The 23,845-nt window shown below is 40.5% G+C and overlaps 1 long non-coding RNA gene across 1 annotated transcript in view; it reads left to right on the plus strand.

Moving 5' to 3' along the window:
- Positions 1-1,330: 1,330 nt before the first annotated feature.
- LOC136841724 (uncharacterized) overlaps positions 1,331-23,845 on the plus strand; it is a 29,564-nt gene continuing 7,049 nt past the window's right edge. The window contains exons 1-3 of the long non-coding RNA XR_010854072.1: positions 1,331-1,634; positions 11,144-11,198; positions 12,225-12,329. This is a non-coding gene — a long non-coding RNA (uncharacterized lncRNA). The remainder of the gene's footprint in view (positions 1,635-11,143; positions 11,199-12,224; positions 12,330-23,845) is intronic.

Below are 23,845 nucleotides of genomic sequence, written 5' to 3' on the forward strand. Positions count from 1 at the left end.
CTTTACCTTTACAATTCTACCCCCTTCAGCACTTCTTATGGCACATATAGCCTACTTCACAAACAGCACTAGCCATTTTTCTTTCAATTTCATTCAACATCCACACTTCACTTCCACAGAGAATCATTATATCAGTTAACCCTTAACACATTCCTATCTTGGTTCCAGTAAACATTCAAATCTCTTTCCAATCTTTTGCATCACCTATTCTGTGACTCTGCTGTCTGCTCACCCTACCATTAATTACTATTATTTCTACCAAATACAACCGGTACAGTATCATATGCAAATGTCACCCATTCTGCACTCCTTCTATGACTTTTTTTTTAATCCCATAACTTATCATCTTCATCTAATTTACTGACTTCTCGTATCACTCTATTCATAAATATGTTAAACCTTCATAAAGATAATATAATACACCCTTGTCTTAGATCCTCTTTTACATTGGACCAGCCACTGTCCTATCTAATATTCTAACACCTGCTTCACCCTCCTCATAAGAACTTGCGTTGCCTTTAAAAACTCATCATTAATAGCATATATCCTCAACACACTCCACATCGCATGTCTGTTAGTTCCATCATCAGATTTTTTTTCAAAGCCCATGAATGCTATCCAAAGCTTTTTTTCCTTTAGTTTTAAAACTTCTCTGATAACTGTCTCATAAACAAAACAAAAAACCCCGTGCTTTTTCCGTCAATCTGCTCCGCCCTCATCATAAGAAATTGTGTTGCCTTAAACAATTTATCATTAATAACGTACAGCCTCAACATACTCGCATCGCATGTCTATCAGTTCCATCATCAGTTTTTTTCCAAAACCCATGAATGCCATGCATAGCTTCTCCCCTTTTATTAGTTTTAAAACTTCTCTTGTAACACTTTCATAAAAAAAAAAAGCCACGGTGTTCTTCCCATCAATCCATCGTTCTTATTTTTTCCAATGAAAATTCCACCAAAAGCCTTCCCTGGTATATGAAGTAGTGTTATGCCCCTCTAGTGGTATCTATCACCTTTACCTTTTTCTAGAGGAACAGTTATGCCTCTCTCCAATTCCTGTGTTAATTCGAGACGTTTAATTCCACCACTGTACTGCATCATCTTATATATAACCATCATTACCTCCTGTAGTCTTTGCGCACTCCAACTTCGCATTGGTGCTCATTCCGTCCTCAACAGTCACTTCCGGCATTTTCAGTCTCACTTTAACGTCAATAGCTCTTCTTTCTAGCCTCCAAAATATTCGTTCCATCGACCAGGAATTATAATAATTTTAGACAGCATCTCTTCATTCGCATCTTTTATTTTGAGATCTATTTATTGGCCAACCTTTCTCTCCGCATTCACGACCCTGTGGAACAACTAAATCTCCCTGCGTCCTCGCTCAACTTCTCTTTCTCTGTTTTTAATTTCATGATCATTTATCTCGCTAGTAATGTTTGATTTCCCCTCGCTAAACACACTTTCCCATATTACAGTCTCAGGCGATTTGAGTATGGATAACGTGTTTCCTTAACTCTGTAAACATTCTCCTTCTGGTACAATGTTTACAAAAGTCAACTTCCGTAATAGAGACATCCGACTCCCTCGGTTTCATCTGTCAACTTCTTGCGGCAACAGCCAATTTCAGATGTAGGTAATGATGTCAGTGTCTATATTGTGTGTGATTATGCCTTTACACATGTGCTGTTTCATATGGTCGAATATCATAGCTGCAGAATATTCAGGTATAGGTTTAGAGGTGTGGAACAAGAGTCAGAGGCTACAGGCTTAGTCTTGGAGTGTGTTGCCACGTCATTGGCCCTTGTCCCGTATCTTAGCTTGCAATGTATTTATTCGATAAATTTCAGAACTCGTAAACCATTATTGTATTTTTTACCCGAAAATATTATTTCCCCGAAAATATTATTTCCCCCCGTTTTATTTGTTATTTGAACATTACGCTCTTCATTTTTGGTGGCAGGTAACTTAAGCAACTACACCTAACCTAACTTGACGTAAGGTAGCCTATGAAGTCCTTATCCAAGTGCTTGATATTAGTTTGGGTAGAACTATATAGTAGCTCCGCGGCGCCGACGGCACTATAACTAACGTGAATTTTCTACGGTTTTTGGTTGCTAATTATGGATTTACCTTTAATTTTTGGCGTTTGGTGTAATTAACCTGTAATTAACCCCTGAAGTCCATCCAACAAGGGGTTTCCATACGCGATCTTCACATTTCACACATCCCGTCCGCAATTGCAATGACTTGTTAACGTGCACGGTACATCTAAACACGTTTCTATTTGAATGGTTTAAAGTGTAGAAAAAACCAGTTTCCCAGCAAGTGCCAATAAGTAACATCCTTGTATTTTCACTCATTTTGTGTTTTTCCCCATCCAAAGACCTGCTTTCTGAGGCTACTTTGGCCCCCTGACTTGTGGGATATATCCTAAGGACATTCCATTTAAAAACAAATGGCCGACAACAAACAAATGATGTTTTCAAGTCCAATGTGCAGTGTCAAATAATTAGCCTGCCTAGGCCATTATAGGTACACCCTTATAAGGCAAGACCTATGTGTAGAAAAACCAGAGGGAATTCAAGGTAAAAACAGGTTAGCACAGAACCAACATAGCCTAAACTTAGGTAAGCTGCACATGGGCAGTGTAGTACTAACAAGCCTTCAAACTTAGGTAAGTAATAACAACATCCTTGTATTTTCCAACATCATTCTGCACATGCATTTTTCCCCAAACTTAGGTAAGCCAAAGACCTAGCCTTTCTGCACATGGCTACTAGCCTTGATAAGCTGCACATGGGTAATGTAGAACCAACATAGCATTCAAACTTATAGGTACCAACATAGCCTTCAAACTTAGGTAAGCCACACAAGACCCAACATAGCCTTCAAACTTAGGTAAGCTGCACATGGGCAGTTTATAACCAACATAGCCTTCAAACTTAGATAAGCTGCACATGGGTAATGTAGAACCAACATAGCATTCAAACTTAAGTAAGCTGCACATGTGCAATGTAGAACCAACATAGCCTTCAAACTTAGGTAAGCCACACATGGGCAATGTAGAACCAACATAGCCTTCAAACTTAGGTAAGCCGCACATGGGCAGTGTAGAACCAACATAGCCTTCAAACTTAGGTAGAATGGGCAGTGTAAACCAACGTAGCCTTCAAACTTAGGTAAGCCGCACATGGGCAGTGTAGAACCAACATAGCCTTCAAACTTAGGTAAGCTGCACATGGGCAGTGTAGAACCAACATAGCCTTCAAACTTAGGTAAGAACCACACAAACTTAGGTAAGCTGCTTATGTGGAACCAACATAGCCTTCAAACATAGGTAAGCCACACATGGGCAGTGTAGAACCAACATAGCCTTCAGACTTAGGTAAACTGCTCATGGGCAGTGTAGAACCAACATAGCCTTCAAACTTAGGTAAGCTGCACATGGGCAATGTAGAACCAACATAGCCTTCAAACTTAGGTAAGCCACACATGGGCAGTGTAGAACTAACATAGCCTGCAAACTCAGGTAAACAGTACATGGGCAGTGTAGAACTAACATAGCCGTCATACTTATGTAAGTAGTACATGAGCAGGGTAGGACTAGCATAGCCTTCATACTTTGGTAAACAGTACATTGGCAGGGTAGGATCATGACCCTATGGGTAATTGTGGGACAAATTAAGTGGTAAGAACATGACTGCTCATGATTTGCATCCATAATTTTTGGTCAAGTGATTTGTTTTTGTGTTTTCCCCTATCTGTACTGTGTGTGCATTGTTAAGTTAATCACAGTGGAAAATGGGTTTTGGATGGAAAAAAGCATGGAAAGTAGTCTAAATGCCAATAGCAAGGACAAAATATGCTCAAAACACACGAGAACCAGAAGAATATGCAGTATGCTTCATGTTATCAATGATATAGAAAATTTATGCAACATAGAAAGTGGATAAAATGACATATAACCTGGAAGGGAACTAATGTAATATAGGAAATAATGTAATATATAATCTCGTGCAAGGTGCACAGTTGTCTCTTATTTGTTAGTTAGTTCACTACCCCCACTTCAAATAGTTGCTTTTCATGGATGCATGCCATTTGCTGCTATATGTATAGACTTTTCTCATATTAGAGCCGATGCTAAAAGAGCAGCCTAGTAACCTTTTGTTAATCATGAAAATATCTTTTTAAGCAATTTCGAGATTAAGAATTTTTTGTCAAAACAAACTTTCAGCATGAGAATCTGCAGCTAGAAATTAACACTTTCTTCTTTGGAATTACAAACCTTTGCTGGATCAGTTGTTGAACTTGGTAATGAGGTTGTTAACTGGTGGAAAAGGGGTTGACCATGGGAATACCCCTTGCCTTCCATCAGTAGCCTACTCTTTTCTTTGTTTTCTGGTTAGTGCAGATGTCATGATTAGACTGTCTTCCCTAAGTGATTGTTGAAAGCTAGGATGAGTAGCCTGCTACCCTGTTTGCTTGCTTGTTTGTCTGCGTTTTGTATTTTCTTCTCTTTTTTTTGAGTGGAGAAGAAACATGGGCAACACTATTGCAAGGGGCATGGGCATCCTTGTGGGCACTTTGTGTTCCATGTACCAGTTGATCACCTAATTATTGTTTCTTTTGTAAAGGTAGAGGGAAGTCTTGTACATATGCTTCCCCTTGTAAGGAGTGCGCTGATTGGGCTTTGCCACTGTGGGAGAAGTTTGGCAGGCAGAGGGAGAAGGACAAGAAGTATCTGCTGGCTTCCTTTGGGGAATATACCTTCGATGATGCCATCAGAGCCTTCCAGTTCTTTTCTCCTGCCTTCCTCCATCCTTATCCCACTCCCTAGGATGACGCATCTGGTGGCAGAAGTGCTCCTTCAACAAGTGCCTTGCCTTCCATCTCATCTGACTTTGATGTAACAGGTACCTGTAAGATGTTGTCATTGTACCTGCTGAAATATGACCCCTGCTAATTATTCCAGATAGTACATCTTTTGCAGCCTTCCTTGCTGACATGGCCGATGAGAAAAAGACTTGATAACTGAGCTTTTTTCACCTGCAGTGTCTGCTGATGCTGTGTCTACAACTGTCCCGACTTCTTTATGTGCTGCAAAAGAGGAGATCTCCTATCCCAGTACTGTTGACCCCCTGTTTATTCATAGTTCAGCATTCACGGCTTCAGTTATTCGCGGATTTTTCTGTGGAACATATATCCACATTATTTGTGGAAAACTTGCCTATTCACAGATTTTTTCAAAGAGCAGTTACTGTATTTTCATATTATTTTCATGACTAAGTTTTTTAGGATGATAATTTAAGGTATATTTGGTGTTTTAAATATTAAAATAGGCAGTTATAAGCATTTTAGAGGAGGTATTTGGTGTTTGAACTATTAAAATAGGCAGTTATAAGCTTTTTGAGAAGGGGTTTTAGTATTTGCGGGTGAATGTGGTATGTACCTCCTGCAGATACCAGGGGACAACTGTAGTTCTGTCAGTAGCTGATCTTCCAGTGTAGTCTTTGGTTCTGGCCATGACCAGCCCTTCAGTGTGTAAGGTGAGTAAGACATGTGAGGAGAAAGGTAAGGTGTGTTTGGTGCTCTTCATTGTCATCTTGTTCATTGTTGTGGAGCCTGTTGTCATTCTTGTCCTTATCCCCAGGCTCTCTTCCACCATGTAGTTGGAAGAAGGGGAAGTCTGGGGCCTTGCTTAAGATGTCCAGGTGGACAACTTATACACACTCTTATCCTTCTTGAGGAGAGCATGGGCGACAGACTCCAGCATGTGATTGTGCCTTTGACAGGGCTGACCCTTCTGTGCCTGCCCACTTAGACACGAGGACTGCTCCAACCTTGTCCTTCTGTGAACTCTTTAAGTTCACACCTGGACAAGTCTGTTCATCTCACTTGCTCTGCTTCAGTGACAAACACCTTGAAGTCAGTCTCCATGACTTCTCTCCAGGATGTCTTGCTGTTCAACTTATGGTTGAACAAGTTGTCAGACTTTTTCCTTAACATTTATCTTATCTCATATTGAGTGATCAATCTTTAGGAGGTTGCTGGTGTTAGGCAACAGGGCCCTTACCTTCATGTCTCACAAGAGTGCCAACCAGTTGACAAACTTTAGTACAGCACTTCAAAAGAGAGGCATGATTGCTTCTCTCTTCTCTAGGCAGGTTTCTCATGAGAGTATCCTCTTGCTGAGGAACAGTTCAGTGTTGGGCTCATTGCTACTCTTTCTGAAGAATAGTGTGAAGATGGCAGTTGAGACTCCCTCAACAGCCTCATGATGTTCAAACCTTTGGGTGCAAAGTCAGCTGCAGCTAAACCAGCAGGTTCCGCAAAGCCTTTAATGTTTGGTGTAATGAAGTCTGCTCTTCCAAGTCCAGCAAAGTAGCCCAGCCATCTTCCTTTGATAAAGGGCAGGGAGTCATCCCGAGCCATTTCGTTCACCTCCAGTAGCCAGGAAGGGAAGAAAGGGGAAGGAGAAGGGAAGGGGTTGATGAGGATATTGATCCCCTTGCTCTGCTATCACAAGTAGGGGATTGCCAGTCTTGCCACTGGGCCATGTGGCAGGAGCAAGGAGCTGAACTTAGGGTTGTATCAGTCCTTTGTTATCAGTACAGGCTTTCAGAGACATTCATCCTCCTCTCTTGGATACATCAGACATGTTCCAATTTTACACAAATCACAGACATCTGTGGCCCTGTCGGCTGAGGTGAAATTGATGATAGAGAAATGTTCTGTGGAAGTCATAGAGTGTCAGTCTCCAGGGTCTCAGCCTTGTGGAGAAGGCCACTGAAGGATGGAGACTGGTGAGTTATCTCTCACCCTTTAACAAATATGTTACATACTTGGTTCAAGATGGAGACAGTGCAGCCAGTGCTGGAGTCCATCAAACTTTGTGCTTTCGATAGATCCTGAAGGATGGGTCTTTCAAGTATTCATCCATCAGAGCTCTTGGGAGTACCTCTGCTTGGTCTGCTGCAGCGCAAGTGTACTCCAGCCTAAAGGTGTTATGCTTTAGGCAAGCAACAGCCCCTTGGGTGTTTACCTGGGTGTTCACCATGGTCTCAGCTTGGGCCCATTTGAAAGGTATTCTCTTGTTGTGTTACTTAGATGATTGGTTAGTTCTGCCATCTTGGAGGGCTGCTCCTTCAGGACAGAGATTGCCCTCTTGCTTTTTGTCAAGATTTTGGTGTTGTGATCGATTAGGGACAGTTCCATCTCATTCCCAAGCAGCAGGCAAAGTACCTGGGTATGCTTATTGACTTGGCAGCAATTAGATTCTACCTGGTACAATATCAAGGGAACAAGCTCAGGGAGGTAGTGGTGCATTTCCTGTCCTGGCAGGAGCAACCAGCTTAGTTTTGGCTGGTGGTAGTAGGTCATCTGTCATCTGTGGAGAAACTTGTGCCCTCATGGGGGAGTCTGGAGATAAAGGAGGACTTAGTGTGGTGGCTGGACAAGAGAAACCTCGTAAAGGATGTTCTCTTGGAGTCCCTATGTCTGGAAAGGTTTGTGTTCTCAGACACATCAAAGGAGAGGTTGGGCACAATTCTGAGAGGAGAGTTCATTTCAGGTGTGTAGCCAAAGGATTCACTTGTCTGCACATCTACATTCTAGAGATGTGGGCAGTGTTGGAAGCATTTCAAGAGCAGTTGATAGGTCACTCAGTTGTGTTGATGATAGACAGTATGACTGTTGAAGCCTATGTCAACTTATGTCACTCAGTTGTGTTAATGATTGACAATATGACTAGGTCAACAAGCAGGGGAAGATTGGACTCTGTCAGTTAGCATTGCAGATGCACTAGAGGGTGGTTTGCCAAGCTGTCTAGTTTACTTTCTGAGGAGGCAGAACATTTTGGCAGATAAACTTGAGAATATTATAGAACGGTTGTTTCATTTATGTAGGTCTCCCATGATCGATTTTCTGTGACCAGGTTAAAAAGAAAGCTTCCAGTTTTCTGTTTTGCAGTTCCAAATTCTTGGGCAGTAATGGAAGGTGCATTCCAATATCCCTGAGACAACCTGGACAAAATATGCATTCCTGCTGCTCAGCTTCTTCGTAGGGTGATCAACCAAGTGTTTGTCACCCCAGGTCTTCAGATGACTTTGGTGGCTGCTTGTTGGCCACAGGCTGAGTGGTATCTCAAACTGTTGACTGCTGGTGAAGCACAGACAGAGCTACCCCCATGGCCCACCCACCAATGCCCATTGCATTTTTGCAGGTACCATCAGGCAGTTCACTCCCTGCACCTTCACACTTCAAGGCTATCCTGCATGAGATAGGCTTTTCTCACAGGGCTGTGAGGGAAATGTCAGGTTCATCATTCATCAGCAAGCAAGTATGAAGGAAGGTGGGCCATATTCTGCAAGGTGTCATAGAAGGGGTATCCCTGTGGTCAGTGTGTCTGTTCAGCAGATCACAAGACTTCCTCATCTACCTTCACTGAGATAAGCTTCTTTTAGTGTCTATAGTGAAAGGCTATCAGATAGCCTTATTGCAGGTTTTTAGGCTGAAACAGCTGGACCTTTCCACCTTGGTGGAGTTTTCTATGCTAATGAGAAGTTTTAAGCATTATTGTTCTCAGAAACTCTGGCCCCTGGATGTGTCCCTTGTTCTGCTCAGCCTCACCAGGTTAACTTTCAAGCATCTGTTGTGTGCTGTGGACAGAGACCTTATGCTTAGTATCGTGTTACTCTTAACTTTGGCCTTATTGAAACAGTTTGGGGGAGTTAGTACATGGCCTGTCTTATCATGTTTAGCATTCGGAAAGATTGGGATCTCTTTGCTCTTTCTCTCCAGACTTTGTGGTGAAAACTCAGAACCATTCTGTTCCAGACAGAGATTCAAAAGAGTTTCTAGATCCCCTCCCACTGAGACTTACTTGTGGCAACCCAGATGATATTCGCTGTTAGGTATTATTTGAAAAGGTTCTACTCCCAGAGGCTGGAGTGTGGAAGACTTTTCATTAATACAGGCAGGTGCAAGATGGGGGTGTCTTGGAACACTTTCTTGCTTCATCAGGTGATTAAACTGGTCTAAGCCTCCTGTGAGGAGGATGTCGGTCCCCCTTCTCTCTCAAATGGTCATAAAGTCAGAGGCGTGGGTCCATCCTTCACTTTTAGGAAAAATCTTTTGATTTTCCAGGTAATGAGGGCTGGTTTTCAGGCATAGACAGACGACCGTACTGCATTCTGCCTGAGGGATGTTGCCCACATGTCTCTGGATATCTTCACCTTAGGACCTATGGTGTGCCTAACAAGTTGTGTAGGTATCACAGCTTTGTTTCAAACAAGAACAGTATCTCATCTGAGTACCTAAAGCCTAGTATAGGTCTGGAGGTGTGATTCTGGAGTGACTGGCTTCTCCTCCATCCTTATGCCTGTGTATGAGCAGCATCTAGGCCCAAGTACATGCTGGAGTCAGACAAGATACAGGTGAGTTCACTTTAGACATCCTATCCTGGTCCTTTACACTAGTATGTTTCATTTCAACAGGATGGGGGGTGCATGGAAGAACTTATTTTTGAACCCATTACTTGGTAATAGCCTTCCAGCATAAAGTCTCAAATAGGAAATGTTATGGGTTTCCATAAATTTTCCCTTACACAAGCACCCTCCCATATTTCCTGTATTGCAGGATACTTGGGCCAAGGTCTATATATTGCCCATATTGCAGGGTACTTGGGCCAAGGTCCTACTACTCTGATCAAAAATTTCACCAGACCGCTAGGAGGTTACTGGAGTCATGACATCCCCTGCTTGCAAGGTAGCTGGGGAACATGGCAGTTTTGTGTTGGTTCTCAACTCTAGTCATTTGTAAGGACTAACCCCTCTCCTAACAGGTACATCTCCAGTATAAAAGGAGAAGGTTTGAATCCTTATGGAAATAAATAAAAAATTTTTAAAGCAATTTGTATTTTTCCTAGGTGTACATGTAATGATGTGGTATATTAATAATTTTTATATGGATATGTTTAAAACTGACTGTATAACATGATAAGCTTTGTCTTACAAAGTTGAAAAAAAACCATACTTGGTTACCAGTGTGTGTGGAGTTTGTGTGAAATAGTGTGAGTGAGAGATGGGTGAGAGGAATTCATAGGGAGACTCTGCCTCAACAGGCACTCCATTTTTAAATTTTTGTAATAAACTAGAAATGGACAAGATGTGTCTCATTTGATATACCACCCCATATATACAGACCAGAGTTTTTTAAACCCACCTCAGTCGCCTGCTTAATCCATGTGACTGAAGGGAAAATGAGTACAGTAGTGACAGTTTTTGAGTGAGGGATAATCCTTCACTCACCACCCATCTCCACTAGTTAAGTTCCTTGTTAACAAGTTTCAGTGACTAATTTCAAGCTTGCATTGACAGATTCCTCTGGTTTATATGTCTAGGAAAAATAATAACTTTTAATAGTCATCATTTTTCCTAAGTACAGTATACGAATCAGAGCCTTTTTATATAATTAAAACCCACCTCAACCACCTTACTCTGTCTCCGCAGCCAAAAGAAAAGTGAGTAGTGATGGAAGGTGAGGGGTATTCCTCCACTGACCCCCATCTCCACCAGTTATTGTCTTGTTACCAAGTGTAACAACCACTCCAGCAGGCTCTGGTTTGTATACCTAGGAAAGTACAAATTACTTTCGAAATTGGGTATATAAAGTTTGTGAGTAAAGGTTTGTGTTTTATTTATCATCAGAGTTCCTTATCTACATGCAGTTTATATCAACATGAACAATGTTAACATGAAGTTTGTTGTTTGTGTGGATGCTTTCCAGTTGAAAATCAGAGTAACCTAGATGTAGTTAATTGCTATTCTGTAAGTTGAGGTAAGATTTAGAGTTTTGTCTTTTTGCTCATGAGCTCCGTCTTGTTTGTTACTTCTTGTTTATCTTTTTTTTTTTCTTATAGCTTATTTAAGAAGACTGTATATTTTTTATACATTGTTCACTGAGTGTTTCTTTATTATTTAAGAGACCTGAATTATAGTTATAACAGCCTGATTTGCTGATAAATAGAGAAGGACATTAATCATTTATTCTGCTATAATCTGTATGTAATGTAGGTTTTGATGTTATTCGTATCTTGTGAAAATACTCTTGTCATTAGATAAGATTAATTTATTTTACAGGTGCCACCATAGTTCAGGATGACTTCCACTGTTTTTGATGAATTTTGTGCTGATGGTATGTATTATAAAGCATTTTGATATTTTCTGTAACCTTATAGATGGAAATTAAAGTTACATCACCTTGACAAATGGTATCATAGATATGACAATTACCCAAGATAACTGTGGTATTGAGTCTGGTCAGAATGTCTGGCTACCCCTAGAATGTGATTGAATCTTCCATAGGTGAGCCATTATCCTGAACCTTTTCTTGCTTTTTCCCACTTTTAACCAGACTACTGAACTACTTCAATTGGATTTCCTGGATTAACAAACCATGATGTTAATTTTTCTGACAGATTTCTCTTCATAAGTTGTTTGACCATTCTTGTTGTCTGTGTTCCTACTTTACAAAGACTTTATTGATTTGTCAGTCTCTTATACTTTGTATTGCTCCATTCTTTACTTTAGTTGCTCACCATGAAAAATTTAAGTCTTGCTTTAAGTACCCCAGTGCATTTTTGAGAACAGAATTTTTTTTACAATTGTCGGCTCCTTGGTTTTAGGTGTAAGGTATTGTCTGTCAAGGTAATTAGCAAATTTGTATGAATCACTGAACATTTCATGTGTGATGGCTTCACTTAGAACAAACATAGGTAAGTTTCAAGGAAGATAGATTACAAGTATCTTTTAGGTAATGATGATTATACAAGAAGTTGTTGGAAGATACAGAAATCTCTAATTCTTAAGATTTTGATTATGATAGGAGTTGACCATCCATTCGTGCTGACTAAGTATAAACAAACTACTTGAAGTACTTTTGAAGATTTCTGCCTTTATATAGTTTTGGTGCCATATGTATAGGCTGACCAATGCCAAGGTTGAAGTTTTTCATATGAACCTGTAGATTAATAAAAAAAGTTTATAGACAAGAAAACATCACTGACAGTTGTAAGGTTTATATATGAAATATTTTGAATGATTTTGGTAAAATGGAGACAAATTATTGTGAAATCAAATTTTGTAGATAGAGTAAACGAGAGTAAACAGTTATTCAAGACCATTTTATTTTTTATTTGCAATTGATTGTTCATCATTTCAGGCACATATGCCCCATTTTTGGATGATAATTTCGATGTGCAAGATCATGTCAGCAAGCTTGTCCAGGGTGTTATAATTGCTGAGGAGCTGAACAAACTTAATTTGGGTGAGTTTTCAAGATTGTTTATAGCTTTTTACTATCAGTATTTCATATTTGTTTCCAAATTAAAGTTGTGGATGGCTCCACAATGTTTTGTTTTTTAAGTACATAGATTAAGAAATGTATCCTTCAGATTTTGAGTGTGTATCTAGCAGTATTTATTGGGGATGAACTTTACTTACTTACTGTTAAATTAGCTTAAATCTTCTCCGCTGATAGGCGAGTTGGCATTCAAACAAAAAAGATCTCTTGGCTGACCCAGAAGACTGTGTAGTTCACCTATTTCTCCACCAGGTGCATTTGAACGTTTTAAGCTCTAGTCAGAATTCTCCTTACCGCCATTGCGCATAGGTGATTGTTGGTATTCTGTGACATTTGGCTGTTTTGCACCTGTTTACGGTATTGTAATTTCATTTTCCTAGGATGTCTTGTACCAGAAGCAAATCCAATAACGTCAGGCTGTGTAGGAATGATTTTTGTGTAAGCAGGATGTTGAAATTTGAAGTAGATCAACATTTGGTTTGTACTGGCTGTAGGGGTACGGAGTGTGATCTCGAAACTAGATGTGAGGAATGTGCGGATTGGTCTGAGGACTTTATGCTTAAATATGCCAGATATTGGAAAGAAGGGAAGCTGATAGATTGCAAAACCAATTAGTTAAATGTTCCTTCATCTGTAGCTATTCCTGCTCAGGCTAGGCTTTTTGATAGTGCTAGTATTGAGACTCCCTTTGTAGCTCTACCTTCTGTTCCCCTTTCGGTTCAGGAAAAGTGCATCAAGAAGTTAGAACAGGACGTTAACATTATTTTAAGTTCTATTACAAGTTTAACTGAGTTTGTGACAGGGAACCACTCCGAATATCCGCATAGTGTGTTCTTTTTCACGTTCCCCTGGTAGAAATAAGGTGTTTGTGCCCTTGCCTGTTCATGGCCCGAGCCTTGTACTACCCTGCGATAGTGGGACTTTGCAAAAGAGTCAGCTACCAGGGAACAGGTTCGGTTCTTGGGGCGACAGGGTTCTGTGCTCTCCAATACCTACTTCTCCCTTTTCACAGTCTTATTGACTATACAGTATTTAGAATTAATATAATATATACTTATTAATATCCTTCTCAAGGCGATCATTTTCGCGTTCCCTCTCTGTTTTTCAGACTCATCTCGTATATTGCGTTAGCTGAAAGATCGTTTTGGTGAACGTTAATCTTTCCTATATATGTGACTTCTGCCATCATCGGCACCTAGTGTGAGGTTGTTAGCACCTTTAGGACTAATTATATGGGCATAGACAGTTTTCTTAAAAATAATGTGTCTGTAGCGAATTTTACTTATTCTGTTATGTTGACTCAGTCAATTGTTTAACCAATCTCTCATCTTTTGCTCATTCTAAGTCCTTGTTTGCTAGCCTATTTCTCTTCTCTATCAAAATGCACTTGTTCGTTCTTTGCATGCTTTTTCTTCAGCTATCGACAAATCTCTTACTTCTGTCCGATTAATGTTTCTCTTTCTAAATCTACCATGGTTACAGTATCTTCTGTTGTTTCCAAGCTAGATATTATTCTAGCTACATAGCTTTCAAAGGATGTGTCATATGGGAATGCTCTCAAGTATGACTCGCTTTCAGGTGAGGTGGGAAAGTCGTTGTAACTCCTCTTCCCGCCGCCTCCCAACATTTCCAGTGTCCTTTGGCACCTCATTTTCTTTCATTTAGCTGACTCGTGTGGACTCGGCTGAGTTGCTTCAGACTTTCTCCATTTCATCGAGTCGTGGATGCGAGGCAGCACTCGGCCGCTGCTGCCTCCTGTCACCAACTATCTCCTCCTGTTGCCCTCTGATTGGCATTTGCTGGAGCATTGTGCTTTGGTGCATCCTCATTTAGTTGAGGAAGGAGACCACATAGAGAATAGGTCTTGCTTGTCTTCGAGTATTTTGGCGCCCTTTAAGTATTTGGAGAGTAGAATCCAAGCTTTTTCCTTCAATTAGAGCGTGTTTCCTTACTTTTTTCATACTTGGGTGCATAAAGCTCCCTTTAGGTCTGCCGGGGTTGTTTACTGTTTTTCTATAAAGTTGCGGAGTCCTCCTCTTGGGATACAGCCGCTTAATCAGCGGTTAAACAGTCTTCAGTAGAAGATACAGTTTTCTTTTCTCTTTCCTGTGAAAAGATGAACTCAATACTGATAAGTGCTTTGGACATGCTGAAACAGTCTGCTTAGATTGTTGAAGTTTTCATCTTTTATTGAACTTTTGCTCAGTATTCTGCCTCTAATCTGTCAGCTTAGAGAGGTTGAGCTGCCAACTTAGTGCATTTTTGGCACCAGCTTAGTGTGTTTTTGGTGTCAGCCTAGAGAGTTTATGGAGCCACCTTTAAGGGTTTTTGGCGCCATCAGGAGTTTAGCAAAGAAGAGCGTTAGTTTTTAAGTCATTTCTGATACTGCAGGCTAGTGTTCTCATGCCTATACTAACTTGGTTTGGAAGAAGCGAGAACACTTATGCTCCTATGTGTAGTAAAGGCTTATGTGGCACAGGTGAAGGCAGTAAGGGAGGATATGTTGATACAGATCTTGTTTTATACCTTTTGGGGATAAGTTTAGCCCTCAGCTTCTGGTAGATGGCCAGTTGCAAGCCTGCTGGTATGCTTGGAGAGACTTCTGTATAAAAGGCGATGATTTGTATTTCTGTAGGAACAAATTTTTAAGTAATATGTGTGTCACTACAGGAATACAAGCCATCAATGGGAGTGTCCCTCATTACGAACTGGAAAGGTCATTGAACTTGGTAACAAGGTAGTTAACTAGTGGTTATGGGGATGAGTGAGGGAATACACCTCACACCAGTACTAACTACTTTTCTTTGGCCATCAGACAGTGAGGACATGTTTCACTGCTCTCCTCCTGTGTGCTCAGTGGATTGGTTGAGGAGCTTGCCACCCTTGTTTCTTTGCAGTTGCATTACTTTATTTGTACCAATTACTTGTTGATATTATATAGCAACACCTTAGTTTTGTTTTTCTTTAATTATGAAGAATAAACATGACCAGCACCAGTGTGAGGGACTTTGGCAGCCAACAGTTCTCATCTGTCTTCTTCAGTGAGAGGTGCATCTGGTTTTGGATGAGATTGGGAACAAGCAAGGAAGCCAAAGACTGGTGTGACCATCTTGGCCAAGAATGGTCAGCTATTACAGAACTGGAGAAAGTCTATGGATTTTATGAACCATATTTCACTAACTCTCCCGAGTGCAAGGAGAATTTAGTGACCTCTTGTCCTTCTTTGCTTATGAGCATTGACTCCTTCCCCTTGCCTTTCTGGTTAAGCACATTTGAGTCAACGTCGCCTTCTCTATTTCAGTGTACATACAGTTGTCAGAATCAGTGGATGTTTTGTTGCTGGTGGTGTATGACTGACCTCTGTTTACAGTATGTACTTCAAGTTCTGGGAGGATTGGTTTGTATGCAGTCATGTTATGCATAGACCAGCATGGTCTCTTCCAAGATTGTGCCTTCTATCGCTCTCTCAGGCGACCTTCTATTAGCCTACATTTTCCTTGAAGATCAAGTCACTGTCAGACTTTTGTTGGTGTGTACATAGGCTTTATCCTGTGGTGGCATACAGGATGTTTGTGCTATGATTCTAGTTTCAACTGGTCAGATGGGAGTACACTTATGGATTTTTTTACCACAATTTAGATAGGTTACATGTTAAGTGAAATCATTATCATGAGAAAATATATAGGTTGGTGAACCATGATTTTGAGAGGCTACATCTCCATAATCTTATTTTAGCAATCGTCATTGACTTTGCTATGCTTGTACTTTCACTCCCTAGGAAGTACTCATGGCTTATTGATACATTAGCCTTTTTGTGGGAAGTCCAGCTCTTGCCTTAGGGTAATTTATACTTTTGGAGGGCCTTAACTTGTTTCAATAGCCCTGCAACAGTATTGATGAATAGATTATCGGGCTCTCAGTTGAGCCAGATGATCTTGAAGTAACCACCTCCATTCTGTCAGGAACTTTATTGAATGGGGTGTTTGAAGGTTCACCCAGGAGGCAAAGAAGATGTTCTGATTGCTATAGTTGCATTCTGCTTGTGGTGTATTGGATCAGAGTAACTTTTTGATCTGCAGATAGGGGAGTTTCTGTTATCCAGCAATCAAGCAGACAACTTTCTTACAACCATGCAGGATGCCTAAGTGGCATCAGTTATGGCTCCTTCCATAACAGAAATGACAATTACAGTCTTTTGGTTCTTGCATGAAGGGGAAGTCAGATGTAAACCAGGGAAGGAAGGGATCATAGATTTTATTTTCATTTCATCCTCTCTTCTTTACTTAGGAGGAGGGAGAAACCTCAGATCAGTGTCAGACTCCTAGGGATCCCTTTCAGGGGTAACATGCAGGCAGCGGTGGACAAGGAAGCAGGATCCCACATTCTCTGTTCCACCATTTGGTATATTCTCAACCTTTAGTGGCAATGAAGTGATCAGTAGCCAAACCTCTGGGTGTGGTTAGGCTTCCAGGTTCTTTTGTTGGGAAAAAGCCAACTTCCATAAAACCAGAATAGCATCCCAGCCTTTTTTCCTTCAGGAAGGAAGTGGAACTTTCCCAGCCCTTCCTTTTTCCCCCAGTTGTGGCTTGCTAGAAGTGAAAGGGACAAGAATGGAAGGGGAAGGTTACTATATAACTGTAACATAATTGTTACTGCTGCATTTAGAGAGTTGTTTGTCTTGCCTTTGGCAATAATATGGGGACGGAATGGAGTCTTGGATACTTCAGGTCTCCAGGGTGAACACCATAGTCTTAGTCAGACTACTGCCCTAACCTTTCTCAGACACCAATCCTGTCTTACCTTCCCTGCAAATTATATTGCCCGCTGTTGTTGAAGGTATCCCCATAAAAAATTTTGGGTTTGTATATCTAGGAAAAGTGGAAATTATCTTGAAAATTTGCAAATTTGCCATGAGATCCAGTATATGAAAATAGATTCCCAAAACTGTATTATTCCTACAGGGATGCAAACCATCACCTTTATGCAGTAGTGGTCCTCAGTTTAAATTCAAATCAGTTGAAACTTTTTAACAAGGTAGATAACTGGTGGTAGGTGGGTGAGTGGGGGAAAGCCTCCACTCACCTGTTGTCGCCAAGCACTTTTTCTTTGGCTGCCATCACGTGAGGATAGCTTGCTGAGCTCCCACCAATTGCTATCTTGAAACTTTTTACTGCTTTCTGCTTGTATGGTGATTTTCTTCTGTGAATCACGGATGTACCTCCAGTCCTGATCTTCCATGCAAGGAGTTTTTGGGTTTGCTCCCTTTGCAATGGAAAAGGTTTTGGAAGAAGAGGAAGGCTAAAAAGTGTTTGCTGATGTTGTAGGGAGGAAATACTCCCCCTTGATGCTGTTGAATCTTTTCAGTTCCTTCTTCTCTGCTCCTTCCTCAAACCTCTCCCTGCTCCTTCATGCATACCCTGCTAGCCTGGTCTGAGAGGGTTATATGTGGGAGGGTGGGTGTTTAATACACACTTTTCTAAAAGTCAGTTGTGCATACTGGGGTGTGGCCCCAATGGATGTGCGTGCCTTGCCACCTCTTACCTCCCCCTGTAGGAGGTTAATGCTGTCAGTGCACCTCATGCGGTGCACTGTAGGCATTACTTAGGTTCTCTGCAGCGTCCCTTCACCCCCTAGCTGCAACCCCTCTCATTCCTTTCACTGTACCTCCATCCATATTCTTTTTCTTCCATCTTACTTTTCACCTAGTGCAGCTGCGAGGTTTTCCTCCTTTTACACCTTGAAAACCTTCTTTACTCTCAATTTCCCTCTCAGTGCTGAATAACTCCATAAGTCCCAGCACTTGGCCTTTGGCCTAAATTTTGTATTCCAATCCTACCTTCTACCTTTGCTAAGTCAGCTTCTCCAGGAATGGTGACTTTGATCTTGTGGAAGATTTAGCATTCCCTCAGTATTCCAGGGAACCCGTCTTTTGTTCATTTCTAGACCATTTAGCTTTGTTCAAGACTTCAGGATCTTTATCCACTGTTGCTGCACCCTTTGCATCAACAACTGTTTGTGCTCCTTCAATTTCTACTATATACCAGTTCTTTTGCATCACTAAAGGAGAGTAAGATTGTGTAAGGGTTAAGATGAAGAAACATTATCTCCTTCTCCTCCATGTCTTCTTTTGTGCCTTTTTCCTCTCGCAAGAAGAAGAAATCCAAGAATCCCTCTAACAAGGGGTCCCAGCGGACTTCAAATGACCGCCTTCCTTCCAGGGTTGGGTGTTCACTCACCTATGGGTGGAATGTCTACTGTAGGTAGGATTGAAACAGGTTTCTGAGTGTGGTTGTGACTGTTTCTTCCATTTACTTCTTGGATAGGAGGACTACCCCAGACTCTTACTCCTGTACTTTTGCCAAGGTATATGGAGTGGAGTCAGCGCAGATTTCTCGTTTAGCACATGCATGGTCTCCTGATCATACAAGTGCAGAGGGAATCACACTTGACAGATTGCCATTGTATGATACCCACGTGTTGTGACAACTTGTGAGTGTATGTTTGTGCAGCGCTTTGTTTGGTTCCAGGTTTGCCTTGCCCCCTTGATATGTGCATTAATGATAATTCTCATGCTTACTGTTCTGTGGCCTACACTAGTTAGGCTTTTTCTGTTCATAGGGGTCTTATGGGAGGAATGACTATAGTTTAGAACCTCTTTCCATTCATGGTTCACCTTTGGCTCTTCTAATCAGCAGCATCAGGAACCATGGAGTCAGTTGCCATGACTTGCCTGATCCTTTCAGGCAGCATTGTGGCTCAACCACTGGGTAAATATGCTTGCTAACTTTGCTATCACAGGTGTCTCACCTGAGAATGAGAAGGCAAAATTCATGAGGTTGCTGGTATTAGGAGTAAAGGCCTGACTTTCGTCTCACAGGACAAATCACAAGAACAGATCTAAGTTTTATCATGATCCCATTGCAGCCACCCTGCTTAGTCCCTAATGCCAAAGAAAGAAGTGCTTGGTGCAGCAAGTGAGGTGGGGAGAGGGATCTTCCCATTATCCTACCTACTACCTGTTGACTACCTTGATACCAACTTTCATTGACTGATTATGGCTTGTGCTGAGGAATTTTGTACTTCTACGTAAAAGGCTCTGTTTTGTATACTTTGAAATGATAAAATATTACTTTAAAATATTTGACTTTTGACAAATGTTTTTTACTTAATATTTTCTAGCATATGTAGAATATATTCATTCTCACCTTGCACTCAGCACTCCCTGCTTTTAGCAAATTTACCTTTTTTTCAGGCTACGCCAAAGTTAGTCCTTTATTATTCCAGGCCTCTTTTTGTATCCTTTAGATTCCTTTTTGTGCACCTTGCAGTATAATCGGCATTTTAAATTACATTTTCATTAAAGAGTACTGGTTCCCAGGAAGATTACTTACTGGAAATCAGACATTTGAGCCTTTGTCAATTATGAATACTTGCATAGGCACTGTTTTTCATTTGAGAGGTCTTTAGATTTAGTAAATCTGATAAATGATAACAGTAACATAATTGGCAAGTTGCTCCTGTTCATATAATAGTACAAGGAATTTTCTTTCTCAAATGTCAGAATTCTAATATTAGTGGAATGTGATTCCAAGCTACATACAAAACTGGTCTAACCACTACAGTGTACAATTTTTGGATTTGGTCATGTTTTGAAGTAATTGGTTGATAAATATGCTAGTGAAGGATCTAGACTGAATCAGTCTGGTAATAATATTTATTGAATTACTGTATATTGCCAGTAATAATCAGGTGCTGTTCTGATTGCATCCTGGAAAATTACAAAAACAAAACAATTGTCAGTGAGCAGTAACCTTTAATGGATGGGAATCTTCATATTAGTATCTGTGACAGGTTGTGGGTGATGGAATGGATGACTCATATGAGTGTTAATATTATGCACCATTTGGTTTGGATGGATTTAGGGGGGAAATGTTCCTGGCACTTCAGTGGTCCATAAATGATGTATGGCAACAATAATAGCTAAGCACAAGAGACATTGATCAGTATGCCTTGGGATTTTCAGAGGGGAATGTACTGCCTCTCTGCAGCTCCAGGACATCTTTTTATTCATTTGCTCATAAACATACCCAGGGATTTCTGTTGGTTTTAGTTCTTATCCTTTATGATAGTATGTCAGCTATAATTGTAATTTTGCAAAGAAATATTAGAAAAAACATGTATACCTCACAAAAAGTTACTGCACCTCCCCATCTCAGTAAATCTCGTAAATATTTTACAACAAATATACTGAGAATTTGTTACTGATTTTAGGTCTTATCTGTTATGATATTATGTGAACTGTAATTATAATTTTACAAAATAAAATAGAATAAATTATTGGAAAAAACATGCATAACTTGTAAAAGAGGCCCCAGACAGGGTTGTAAATAGTCACTTTCAACTTCCCATGGAAGGTAGGGAAAAATTTTTAGAATTTATTTCTTACACCATGTGCATTTGCAGGTCTTCCTCTTTCCATTAATGTTTTTTTTTCTTAAATTGGCCAACCTTAAAGTTTGCCCAGTCTGTGGGTGTGCTTGATATATATTTAGCCCATCCCTTAAGGGTTAACACTCAAGAAGAGTTTTAATCACACCAATGAGTCCTTTGACTTATCCAAGAGAATTTACCATTGAACAAGAGGTAGAAACTGGAACAAGACAATAGTAAAGAAATTGGCCTGATAGGTAGGAGTAAACTGAGCGGAATGGCTTGCTTAAAAATAATGATGCTGGGTTTTGAAATGACACAGTAAAGAACCTTTAAGCACTTCCTTTAGTGTGCTGGGTAAGGCACACTGTAGGCTGTAACCCTCTATGAGGTCCTTAACTCTTTCATGAGCCAGTCAAATCCTGCTTTATCCAAGGGGATTCATAAGGGCTTGAGACTGAGGGTCATCTGTGTTGGTGACTCCATGAGGTTTTTGATGGAGAAAATGGCATAGTAAATGTTTGTTCCCAAACCCCAGCTTTCTGAGAGCCAAATAAGATACAAAAAGTCATGCAACTTGTCAACATGCTATCTGAGGCCTCTCCCAGGGGCATCCAAAGTGGGAAGAGAGTCACTTCCCACTTTGGATGCCCAAGGCAATGAGATGAGAAAAGCAGTGCAAGCTTCCATTAACATGGACAATTCTACCTAGGGAAAGAGGTCCATATGAAGCCTAAAATGTACTGTTAGGCTTCACTGCAGGAACTAAGCAGAGCTCATCTTAGTGAAGGTGGACAAGTGAATCCATCATCTGCTGTGAAATAACCCTAACCATTTATTACATCAATTAAATCGGATGATCCACTCCATGGTTTATGGTAGCTGGGGCTACTTTAGCACATGTGGCTGACAGGGAAGAGTGAGCCAAAGGGAACCTCTGGTTGCCTCAGCCAGAAGAGCTAGCAGATCATGATATAACTTGGCATTGGCCATCAAGGAGCTACCAGGGTTAGCTGAGACCTGGAATGAAAAACATTTGGTTGGTCACCCAGCAAGTCAAACTGATAGGAGGAAAGGCAAAAATATCCAGGTGTTTTAGGGGCTGCTGAAAGGTTGTTTTCAAAGGCAGCCTGGATCACTAGAGTTCACCAAAGCTTGAAAAGCCTTTCCCCATGCAAGAAAGTATTGACCACTGTCCTGATTAACTCAGCATGTGTCAGTTCATAACATGAGGATTGAAAATCTCTGTCCAAATCCTCCAACACTGATTTTGCAGGAAGCTGGATGAGGTTTTTTGCCCTGCATTAACCTTGTGGCACTATCTGTGAGAACCCAACCTTTTAGGCCAGGGTGTTGGGGAGTCTTTAGTACTGGTAGGCACAAGGTGGTGGTGCCCAAAGCACCCTTTCTCTCTGGCTTCATAAAGTGACAAGCATAAAGTGGTCAAGCAGACATATAGTTCATCCTGTGAGGAGGATATTTGTTAAGCCTGTGCTAGAGCTCATGAAGCCTGGGGCACTGGCTGATCCTTAGCCATTAGGAGAACTTTTGAGTTCACAAGTAATGAGGATGGGTGTCTGGCAGACTCTGACTACCTTTACCACATCTTACCCCATAGATGCAGGCTGCAAATCCTTGGACCCCTTTTCTTAGGACAACAGGTGGCTGTGCATGCAGGCAGTGTAGTCTCCAAGCTCCTCTTTACAAAAAAAAAAGTATCTCACAAAAGGTACTCTGATAGCATAAGGTTGGAGGCTGAGTGAGAGAGCAACTGGCTGTCTCTTCCTTCTTCCATCTTCTGCAAAGTTCAAATGTGTTGCTGTATACAACTGAAAATTACTTTGGGATTGCCCCAGGAGCATAACTCCCCATAGGTAAAAAGATGTCAAAGTTGAAGATACACCCTGAGAGGATATGTGTAAATAATCTTTTAAAAATGAATGAATTTAGAATTATCAGAAACTCAGATTATGTGTTTATGTAAAGGGATTCAAAATTTTCCCATCAATAAAGATTGCCATTATCTTAACCAACCTAATCAGTAAAATAGAATACAGTAAACAAATTACACCATAATTTTTCTGAAATGTAATCATTCTGTGAATAAACATGCTATAGCTTAGTAAATCTGAATGATATGAAATATTTGCATCAACTCACAGCCTTTTCTGTTCAACATAGGCAATCAGATTTAAATTCATTGGTAAATATACACCTTTGCAGAAGCAGCATATGATAACCATAGAATTTTTTTCACTCTGGCTGTTTTACAAGCTGCCATTTTTGGATGTATCTATGAAACACTGTGTATGTGTCTTGGGATATTTGTTTTCTGTTCATTTATGTGGAAAATTGAGTCATGGTAAATTTCAAGACCTAGGAAATTATGACTCCATAATTACTACTTCACTTGTTGGTGCTACGATTGCACGCTTAAACAACATGAAAATCTATGTGAAGGTACAGAATATTGATATGTTGTATACAGAAAGTTGCATTGCTGAAATTACAGTTCAGTGGCAATTAAAGGTAGAAATTACAGTAAAATCAGCCTAATTCTGTCATCATATGCTCTTCAGTAGTAACTCCATCATTGTAATTGATTACAGGCAGTTCCGGTTATCAGCGGGGTTCCGTTTCTGGGGGTGTGGTGATAACCAAAATCAATTTTGGTGCTTTTTCTGTGATTTGATTATGATTTTCGTTTATCGGCGCCTCTGTTAGGTATGTATCGCGCCAATACCCAAATATATATTTTTCAACAAAATTGCCAATTTTCGTCGCCGATAAAACCGTTGCAATCCGTTAACAATGCCTGTACACATATTTAAAATGCATATTCATATCTTGTTAAATAATTACATTGCAAATAATTGGCAGCCACTAACTGGTATCAGCCAGTAAGGCAAGGCTTATTAATCAGTACTAACTGCTTGTCAGTTCATCTATACATAAGTTTATGATTGACCCAGATGCTAGCTGCCTTCTAACTTGTGCAACCCTATTTTTAGGGCAGGTCTTGGCTATCCAGAGTTTTCCTTTTAGTGAGA

Source organism: Macrobrachium rosenbergii, chromosome 9 (genome assembly GCF_040412425.1).
Source record: "Macrobrachium rosenbergii isolate ZJJX-2024 chromosome 9, ASM4041242v1, whole genome shotgun sequence".
Classification (NCBI taxonomy): domain Eukaryota; kingdom Metazoa; phylum Arthropoda; class Malacostraca; order Decapoda; family Palaemonidae; genus Macrobrachium; species Macrobrachium rosenbergii.